The sequence below is a fragment of the Trypanosoma cruzi genome, genomic scaffold, assembly GCF_000209065.1.
Source record: "Trypanosoma cruzi strain CL Brener 1047053512511 genomic scaffold, whole genome shotgun sequence".
NCBI classification, from domain to species: domain Eukaryota; phylum Euglenozoa; class Kinetoplastea; order Trypanosomatida; family Trypanosomatidae; genus Trypanosoma; species Trypanosoma cruzi.
This window is the reverse complement of record NW_001849401.1, coordinates 63,238-71,755: the sequence shown is the minus strand read 5'-3', so window position 1 is coordinate 71,755 and position 8,518 is coordinate 63,238. Positions and strand designations below refer to the sequence as shown.

Sequence of the window (8,518 nt, the reverse complement as noted above, 5' to 3'; positions counted from 1 at the left end):
TTATAATAATGAGCTGTATAAACTCAATGCCAGCAAAGTCACTATTCCATCACTGGGTGTCGAGGAACATCCCACAGGACAGGTGACCAGCACGGAAGTTTCGGTTGTTTCCGAGTCAAAGAGTGAAGAAATCGTCACCAGCCATGAGGAATTGAATGAGGATGATCCTGACAAACAAGAGGAAGAAGCGGCGTCGATGATCCGGTGCCTGCAGCGCCCCCTTCCACGGTTGACGCGGGATCATCTGTTTCTGAGCCTGCCATCGCAGCGGAGAGCGCAGGGAATGACCGTCCATATGACAATGCCCAGTTTCGCCAGGGCGAAACGGCCCAGCAAGCCACGCCGAATGAAGAGAATAAATCGATGCAACGGGGCTCAGACCTGCAGCCACAAGACCCACAGCCAGCGGAATTAACGGAGGTTACCGATGTTGAAATGTCCTCTGGAAGTTATGCTGAAGAAATGCCAGAGGAGGAGGGAGAAGCGGATGGCAGGAGTGGCGGATCAACGTCTTCAGTGGGTGCATCATCGGATATGGATACGGCCACCGAAACAGTTGACAGTGAGCGCCAATTGCAACAAAGCACTGAGCTTTCCACTGAAAATGAAGGCCTGCGGTCCACTGGAACCGGAACCACTGGCGCGGAGCGAAGCCTCGGCCTCGAGGCGGGGGACAGAAATTCCGAGAGAACAATGGGCTCAGACAGCAGCCTCACTCCTTCAGGGATTGACGCCGAACCGACATCCGCGGAGAACACCGACGACGTCTCTCGGACTGACGGAGCCCAATTTTCTTTTGAAGACGGCAAGGAGGTGCCACAGACGGTCGACACCAAACCGGAGAATACAAACACCACGCCTGGAGGCGAAGGGATCCCCTCAACAAAAGGCGCGGCACGACACTCGGACAACGACACCTTCACCGGGGAAATTGCGGAGTTGCTGTCCATGGGTCTGAGCCGTGACAGCACCGTGCATGTGTGTGTATTTCGGGTGTTGTTGCTGCTTCTTCTGCCGGGGCTGTGGGGCATTGTGGCTCTTTGAGGAGTGATTGGGTGCCGCGTGGGACACTTGCGCCCTCCCCTTCACCAACACACAAACACACCGCTAGGAATAAATTTTGCTACGCAGAGAACAATTTCTTTTCATTTTTTGAATTGTTTTCTTATCTTGCTTGTTGCCTTGGGGCAGCCAATATGAGCGTTTTTTTCTTTTCTACTCTTCCCTCTTTTAATTGTTTCTGCTGCACTCTTCCTGCGAGGGGTGCCGTGTGTTTCCCGTCCAACTGCTCCACTCGCACACCCACCGACACGCTCACGACGACGGCCCTGTGCGCCTTGCCTGCTGCACGCATGGGGAGGGGCGGCGAAGAACGGCGCGCTGAGGGAGCCGTGACGTGTGGGCGTGCGACGAGGGCCTGTGGGGCAGCGCACATTTCTTCCCTCTTGTTTTGTTTTTTTTGCGGCCAGGGCTGGCAGACACCCGCGGCGCCACACACACACAGCCACACCCTGCCGCCGTGTTTTTTTTATTTTTGCTTTGCGTGTTTATTTCTCGCGCCGGCAGTCCCTTCGGTGTCGGCCTCGTGAGCATTTCTCTCCCCTCTAATGATTTTTTTTTTTTCTGCGCTCACTCTCCCGATGGAGAGACGCGACTCCCGTCATGTCTGCGTGCTTCTCTCAGTCCCCACACACACGAGTGACTGTGCTCTGCGGGCCGCATTCACGCGCCGATGAGAGGGCTGAGGGGAGCGGCAACACGCAGATGACCCATGAAATATAAACGATGTGCGGACACATGGAGGGTCAGACGGTTGAAGCACACGTAATTATTTAATTTTCTTTTGCGGCAAAATATTTACACAATTTCTGGAGCAACATGGTAGTTGGGTGCTGTTTTGTGTGGCTTTTCACTTTTTTTTTTCTTTTTATCATTTGTGTGTAACCGTAATAGAGGACGACTTTTTTCAATTTTTTCATTTTTTCTATTTCTTTTTTTTTTCCATTTTTTTTCAAGGTGTGAGGTGTGAAAGGTGAAGATGAATTGTTTTTTTCTAATTATTTTATTAAATTTTTAATGAATTGCCGCTGCGTTGGCTGCAGTGCAATATCATGAGCTTGAGCAGTCTTTTTCTCTTTATTTCTGCCATGCACTTCTGCTGTACATTTTTGTTTGTGCGTCTCTTCACATGCTCTGCTCCTGTTTTTACTTCTTTGCCTCGTTTGTCTGCAGGCACACACAACCACATGTACGCACAAGATGCACATTGCAGTGGATTTTAATGCTTTTTTGTAGCGTGTGCTGGCGGTTGCGGGTGGATGCTGCTTCCTTTAGTGGGCATGAAGGGAAGGAGGAGAGAGGGAGCGCGCACCGCGAGTCACTTTTGCTTTTGGCGTGATGCACCGCCTATGACCGCCTTGAGTTGGGCATCAAATTCCATTGTGGGTGGAATGACTGGAAATGTTGTCGCCGCGTCATGGCTGGATGAGGATCCGCTTCCGCGTGTGGCTCTTTGGGTGATTGCTAGCTCCGTGTGCGTTGTGTGTTGGCTACGGGGCTGTGGCCGTATTCCGTTGGCCGTGGGATTGAACTGGAGGCGGTGTGTCTCTTTTTTTTCTTGTCCATTGGTGGGTGACTGCCGGCGGTGTGTGCGTTTGTTGTGTGGAGGGCCGAATCCTCTCACCCGCGGACTGACGGCGCTGCGATGGTGTGTGTGTGTGTGAGGTCTGGTGTGGAGTTGCCGGCCAGGTTGAGGGCCTTGGCGATGCTTTTCCCGCCCGCAATTTGTTTCTTCCGTGTGTGTTGTGCTGCTTCTTGCTTATTTCCCTTGTCATCCTCTCCTGCTGTGTTCCTGCGTGGAGTGGCCGCATGCTCACAGGCCATGTTGATTGTGAGTGCCTCTTGACGGCATCCATCTCCCTCTTTCTCTCCGCCTGTCTGTCTGACTTTCCCTGTTTGCAGGACCGTGGCCTGCGGTCCCCCATTGGGAGGCTGCTCACTTGTTTTTCTTAAATTTTGTGTACTGTTGAGAGGTGCTGGATAACAATGGCTGCGGGGATGGTGATATTGTGGTTCGCTGTGAGTGGTGGCGGTGTGTACCGTTGTTGTGCTGCCTTTCTGCCGCTATTGCCTGTTGCTTCCCTCCACGAATGAAGTTACTACTAAACGCTAATCGCCACTGTGAAACTCGAAGGCTCTGAAAGGACCAACAGCACACACACACATATTTGTATGCACTCACGTGTTGCTGCTGTGAAGGCACCCCGCACACACAACCGTCGCCGCGTGACCGGATCCAGCGGAAGGAGGAGGGAAGGAAGAGAGAGTGAGCGGCAGAGGCCCAACATGTCCCGGCGTGTGTTTGCTTCCGCGGTGCTGCTCCTATTTGTCTTGTTGATGTGCTGCAACAGTGGAGCTGCGGCCGCATCGACGGGGGAGAATTAAGTGATTGCGCGGCTGCCGTGGGTGGCTTTTATTTTCGTTCCGAGATGAACGCATTTGGAACCGAAGGGAGGGACTGGTGCATGTGGAAGGAGGGATTCGTTTGGATCGCTCGCTCTTGTGGGTGTTGGTAGAGTGACGGTTTTCTTTGAGGGGGATTACACGACGCTTAATGATAGCGATGGGGCACCGAGTGTGCTTTCTCATGCGGATATTTTGGCGGGTTCCATCTTTTTTGCGTGGAATTCGTCTTTTTTTGGTGAGTTTAATAATGGCCGGAATGCACACATCGTGTTGAGCACAGCGAATATAAAGGGCGGTGTAGGCTCCGCGTCCAGTCCCACGGCAATTGAGGGCGGCGATAGGGTGTTTCTTCGTGCGGGAAGCTAGCAAAAGTTTGGTACGAATGGTGGGTTCAATTGGGCGTTGAGAGACCGTGATGTTCAACTGGTTGTGGGTGAATTCACGCAGCCCAATGATGGCAGACGGAGCGAGCTGATCCACTGGTGTGAGCCCAAATTGCTGTGATCACAGATCATTCCCGAGACTCACGAACGCGGTGCGAATGGATTGAATGTTTTTTGTGGCTCAGGTGCTTTGAATGGCACGCTTGTGTCCCCGTGATTGCGTATAATGACGAAAAAGACGATTTCTCCATGATCATCTGTTCGACGGACGGCGGCAGCAGCTGAGTGCTTTCAAGGGGCATCTTTCCTGCGAACTGCATTGACCTTCTCATTGCCGAGTGGGAGCAGGGACAACTTCTCGTGACTACTCATTGCTATGGGAGCCGGTACTGCAGAGTGCACGAGTCACGTGACAAGGGGACAATGTGGGTGGAAGTACCCGGGGCAATTGCAGGCGTTTGGGCGAATTCACAATCAGTTCTTTGGGAAAAGAGCTTGCGTGTGGGAGCCATTGTCACCGCGACCGTTGGAGGAAAGAGCGTCATGCTGTAGGCTCGGAAAGTGAGCTCCCCGTGGTGGGAGAGTGAGGCCCATGCGCTCTACGTTTGGGTGACTGACAGCAACCGCGTGTTTTGTGTTGGACCGGCTTTCATGGACGCTGCTCTGAATAAGCTGATTGCCAACGCCATGCTGTGCTCGGATGGTGCGTTGTACCTTGTGGGAGCGAGGCACAATGAAGAGAAAAGCAGCCTGTTTCCTGCCTCCCCTGACGGAGGAGCTGCAGATGATCACTTCCATTCCCCGTAATTGGGCGGACGTGGACGCTTCCTTCTCCGCGTTGCCCGTAAGTACGGTGGGTCTGGTTGAATACCTTTCCAACGCAGGCACTGCCAACACGTGGATCGACGAGTGCCGTTGCGTGATTGCAACGGTGACGAATGGCAAGAATGCCACAAATAGGCTTCAATTCGCAGGGCAACATTCCCTGTGAACCGTTGGGAGGATAATAATCACTGTAGCGTTGTGAATTAAAACTTTGCTCTTGTGGCGACGGTGGCTATTTGCGAGACACACGCGGGCGTCAAGAGTATCCCTTTGATTGGCGCGAAGGAAGCAGGCCGCACGGTGCACTTTTGACTGTCGCACAGCCATGAAGGGAGTTGGGGTGTGATGTTCAACGCAAACAAACACACCGGCCTTTGGGAGTTGAACAAACAATAACGAGTTATGCTCACGCTGCAGGACCACCAACAAGGCCTTCGTATAGATCAATGGTGAGTGTGTGTGGGATGCTGAAACGACGTCATCCTCAGGAAAGGGGCCACGCGCGAATTCACACTTTTACATTGGAGGGAATGGAAGCAGTGCAAGCGACACAGGGAGCCAAAACAAGTATGTGACAGTGACGAGTGTCTTTTTGTACAACCGCATATTGACCCGGGAAGAAGCCGCAAAAGTTGGTGCCAGCAACCTTCCTCTTCCAGAGTCTCTTTCTGGGAAAATGCTTGAAGGGCCGGATGATCCAGCGGGAACCGACAGTGGCTCCAAAGATGGAAACGCCTCTCAGCTCACGAACAACACTTTTTTGGAGAAGGGCTTTAGTGGCTACGGCACGGTGCGTGTGTGTGTGTGTCTCGGATCCTGTTGCTTCTTTTTCTGGGGCTGTGGGCATTGCAGCTCTGAGCTGTGTGAGACGGCGGGAGTGGAGCCGCGACTCCCCGTGGAAAAGGGTGTGCAGCTCCTCAGGAAGACTCAATGCACTCCGTTGAGGTTTTTTATTTATCCCTTTTGTTTTCACCTCTGGATATAATGTGCTGCTGGTACTTTGTAGGAGGGATCAGACCCCTGCCTTTTTACTATTTTTTAATTTATTTTTTGTTTGTCGCTAGCTGCACACTTTCATGAATGACGTGTTTCCCCCCTGTTTTATTTGCTTTTGTTGCACCGCACGCGGTGCCGGCCTCATTGCTGTGCAGTCCCGCGGACTGTACAAAACGAGGGGTGGAGGAAGAGGCCGAGTGCCTCATGAAATGTGAGGGATTTCGTGTGGACACGTGGAACACTGCGATCTTTTTTTTCTCCTCTGTAAGAAACATATGGAGATGCACAATTCCTGCTGCACTGAGGAATGCACGAAATGAAGGTCCACTGAGGTGATTTAGTTTTTATTATTTATTATTTATTTCTGAACCTACGCCCTTTTTTTTGTTTTTCTGTATTCGGCAATTCGCTGCGGCTTGTTTTATTATTTGCTGTGCTGAATGCCACTATGTGTCTTTTTGTCCCATTGGGTGTCCCACTGCTAGCTGTGCAGTTGACACTCTCTCATCACTTTTTCTTTCCTGCTAGAGGCATCGATGGTCAGCGACGACGATCGTTTGTGTTCCCCCATTGCGATGGTGCGAGGGCGTCTGGGCGCCCTGATGAGTGCGTTCTGAGGGGAGCGGATGGTGTGCGCCGTGCCTCACTGTGAGTGTGGGGTGCCACCGCCACGACCTGCTGTGAGGCGTAACGCTATTCCTTCGGGGCAGGGGTAAGTAAAGGACTGTGGTGGACTTGGATGCGCCTCGTTCCTCTTGTTGCGGCTGTGGGTGTGCTGTTCGCATTGCTGTTTTGCGGTACGATGTGGATGGCGGTGCTTCTGCGTGTGCCTTCTTGAATGCACCGTGCGGCGGGCTTCTCTTCTCCATGCCTTTGCCCTTTTGTGAGTGGGGGTGAGTGTGGGTGGCTGTCGACCTGCCCCGAGCATTGGGGTCCTCCACACACGTGAGGCTCATCTTGGCAGCCTCTTGCAGCGTCCATGCCTCGTGGCAGGGAGCGAGGGAAGAGTGGCGTGTTTCCTCCTACTATAGACCCATCAATTCCGAGCAGTTGGAGTGGAACTAAAGGGAACAAGCGTGTGTGTCTTCACCTTCTTGCGGGAGGACGCGCAGAGGTTGGTTTTCTTTTGTTACTTTGTTGTCACGGTGCCTGCGGTGACGTTAAGGGGGGTTTGTTTTCCAGAGGCATTCATTGTGCGATTTGTGCGTGTTTGGTGTCCAACGTTTTCAGCGCCGCCAAATGGTGTGTCGCGCAGGATCGGAGTACATGAATGTGCGAGGGCATTGTGTCGCTCGCCCGTAATAACACACGCGCACGGTTTTACCGCGTCTGACACGTCACGTTCTTCGGAACGGTCGGAATTGCTTGTGGGACATCAGTTCATTTGCGGTGTCGAGAAAGTGAAGTAAATGGAGAGATATGCCGAGAATGTAATGCCACTCCATGATGCCGCAGGCTGGCGGCGACAAGGATCAGGGAGCTTCTACCCAACGTTGAGAAGACGGCAGCGCTCTGATGATCCGGCTTGCGCTTTAGGAACTTTTAATGTAGTGTGCACCGTGTGGGCCTTTTTGCTGCGGATATGCAGAAGGGCGATGTGGGGTGGAATTATTGTTGAAAGCAGCACGGACGCCGCCTGACCCTTATTGGAGGGATGCGTGGTGTTATTCCGTGCTTCCTGGCCTGCGTTGCCGCACTCATGCTGTTTGTGCGGATGGCCACAGTAGTGGAGCTGAATACGGTTCAATGTGTGTTGTTCACGGGAACTGCGCGACAAATGTTTTTTTTTGGGCTTTCCCAAAAGGAGGGGCGCATCGCCGTTGCGTGATTTCCGTGGCACTCCATTACTCTGCGACTGTGCGTGCCGCCGTCCGCTGCGCCGCCGCAAGTCTTCGCCTTTGTGAGAAATGGGGAGCGTGACTGCTGTGGCGGTGGTCGAATGTTCCCGAATTGGTGCTTTTGGTGATCCCACTTGGAGCGCCGAGCAGCGAGGGGCCGCACACGCCCAGGAGGTGGGAGTGCGTGCTGCAACCGCACCTGCGATTTGTAGTTGGGATGTGACATGTTTCTTTGGTATTTTTATTTTTGGTGATATGCGGGGCAGCGGTGTGTTTGCGTGTGCGGGCTGCTCATGGCTGCCGGTGTTGTCTTTCCTGCTGTTCTCCCGCTCCACCCTTTGCGTGCGACGGACCAAACGTTCTTACGGGCGTGTGGTGGGGCCGCGTTCTTGTTTGGAAAAAAAGCCTTTCGCAGGCATAATGACACTGCCGCCCGTGCCACACGAGGCAGTGGGGAGGTTCCTGGGATTTATTGGCGGGGTGGCACCGCACCCATGCCGTGTGGCAGGTTTGTATTCTGCAATGCACGGTGATGGGGATGTGCGGTGACAACTTCCTCCAGTGAAGCGACACGAGCAGCACGGGGAGCTGAACGGAGGAGTGATGGCTGCGTGCTTCCCAGTGATACGTGAATGGCGAATGCAACATGAAAGGCAGCGTGACGGCACTCTTTTTTGACACGCGCATTGCAGATATTTTCCATAAAGCATGCAAGTTGCACTCTTTTCTGTTGTGTGGGAACTTACCATGATGCATCGCTGTTGCGGTGTGTATGATTTGTGTGTCAGGGGCTATGTGTCCCCGTCCTCTTGCAGAGTGTGTGCGGTGACGGCGGTGCCACACTGGTGCGGGACCGTAGCGAGCGGGATGCGTGGGCGAACCCTCCGTGCACACCACGTTGTTATTGTTTGCTCTCACCAACACTGTGGTGGGTGGTTGGCACCCACGCGCCGTCTTTTCGGTTGTCCTGTGCATGTGGTTTTTATCGAATACTGTGTGGATGACTCTCTT

The 8,518-nt window shown here is 53.2% G+C and overlaps 2 pseudogenes, besides 4 other annotated features; both read left to right on the top strand.

Moving 5' to 3' along the window:
* Tc00.1047053507167.278 lies at positions 1 to 1,044 on the top strand (annotated as a pseudogene).
* Positions 1 to 8,518: part of a sequence feature (areas not merged during assembly with more than two copies in the genome that could not be assigned to a particular haplotype) that runs on past the window's edge.
* Positions 1,962 to 2,012: a sequence feature (A-rich).
* Positions 2,047 to 2,078: a sequence feature (AT_rich).
* Tc00.1047053507167.259 lies at positions 3,346 to 5,358 on the top strand (annotated as a pseudogene).
* Positions 6,011 to 6,033: a sequence feature (AT_rich).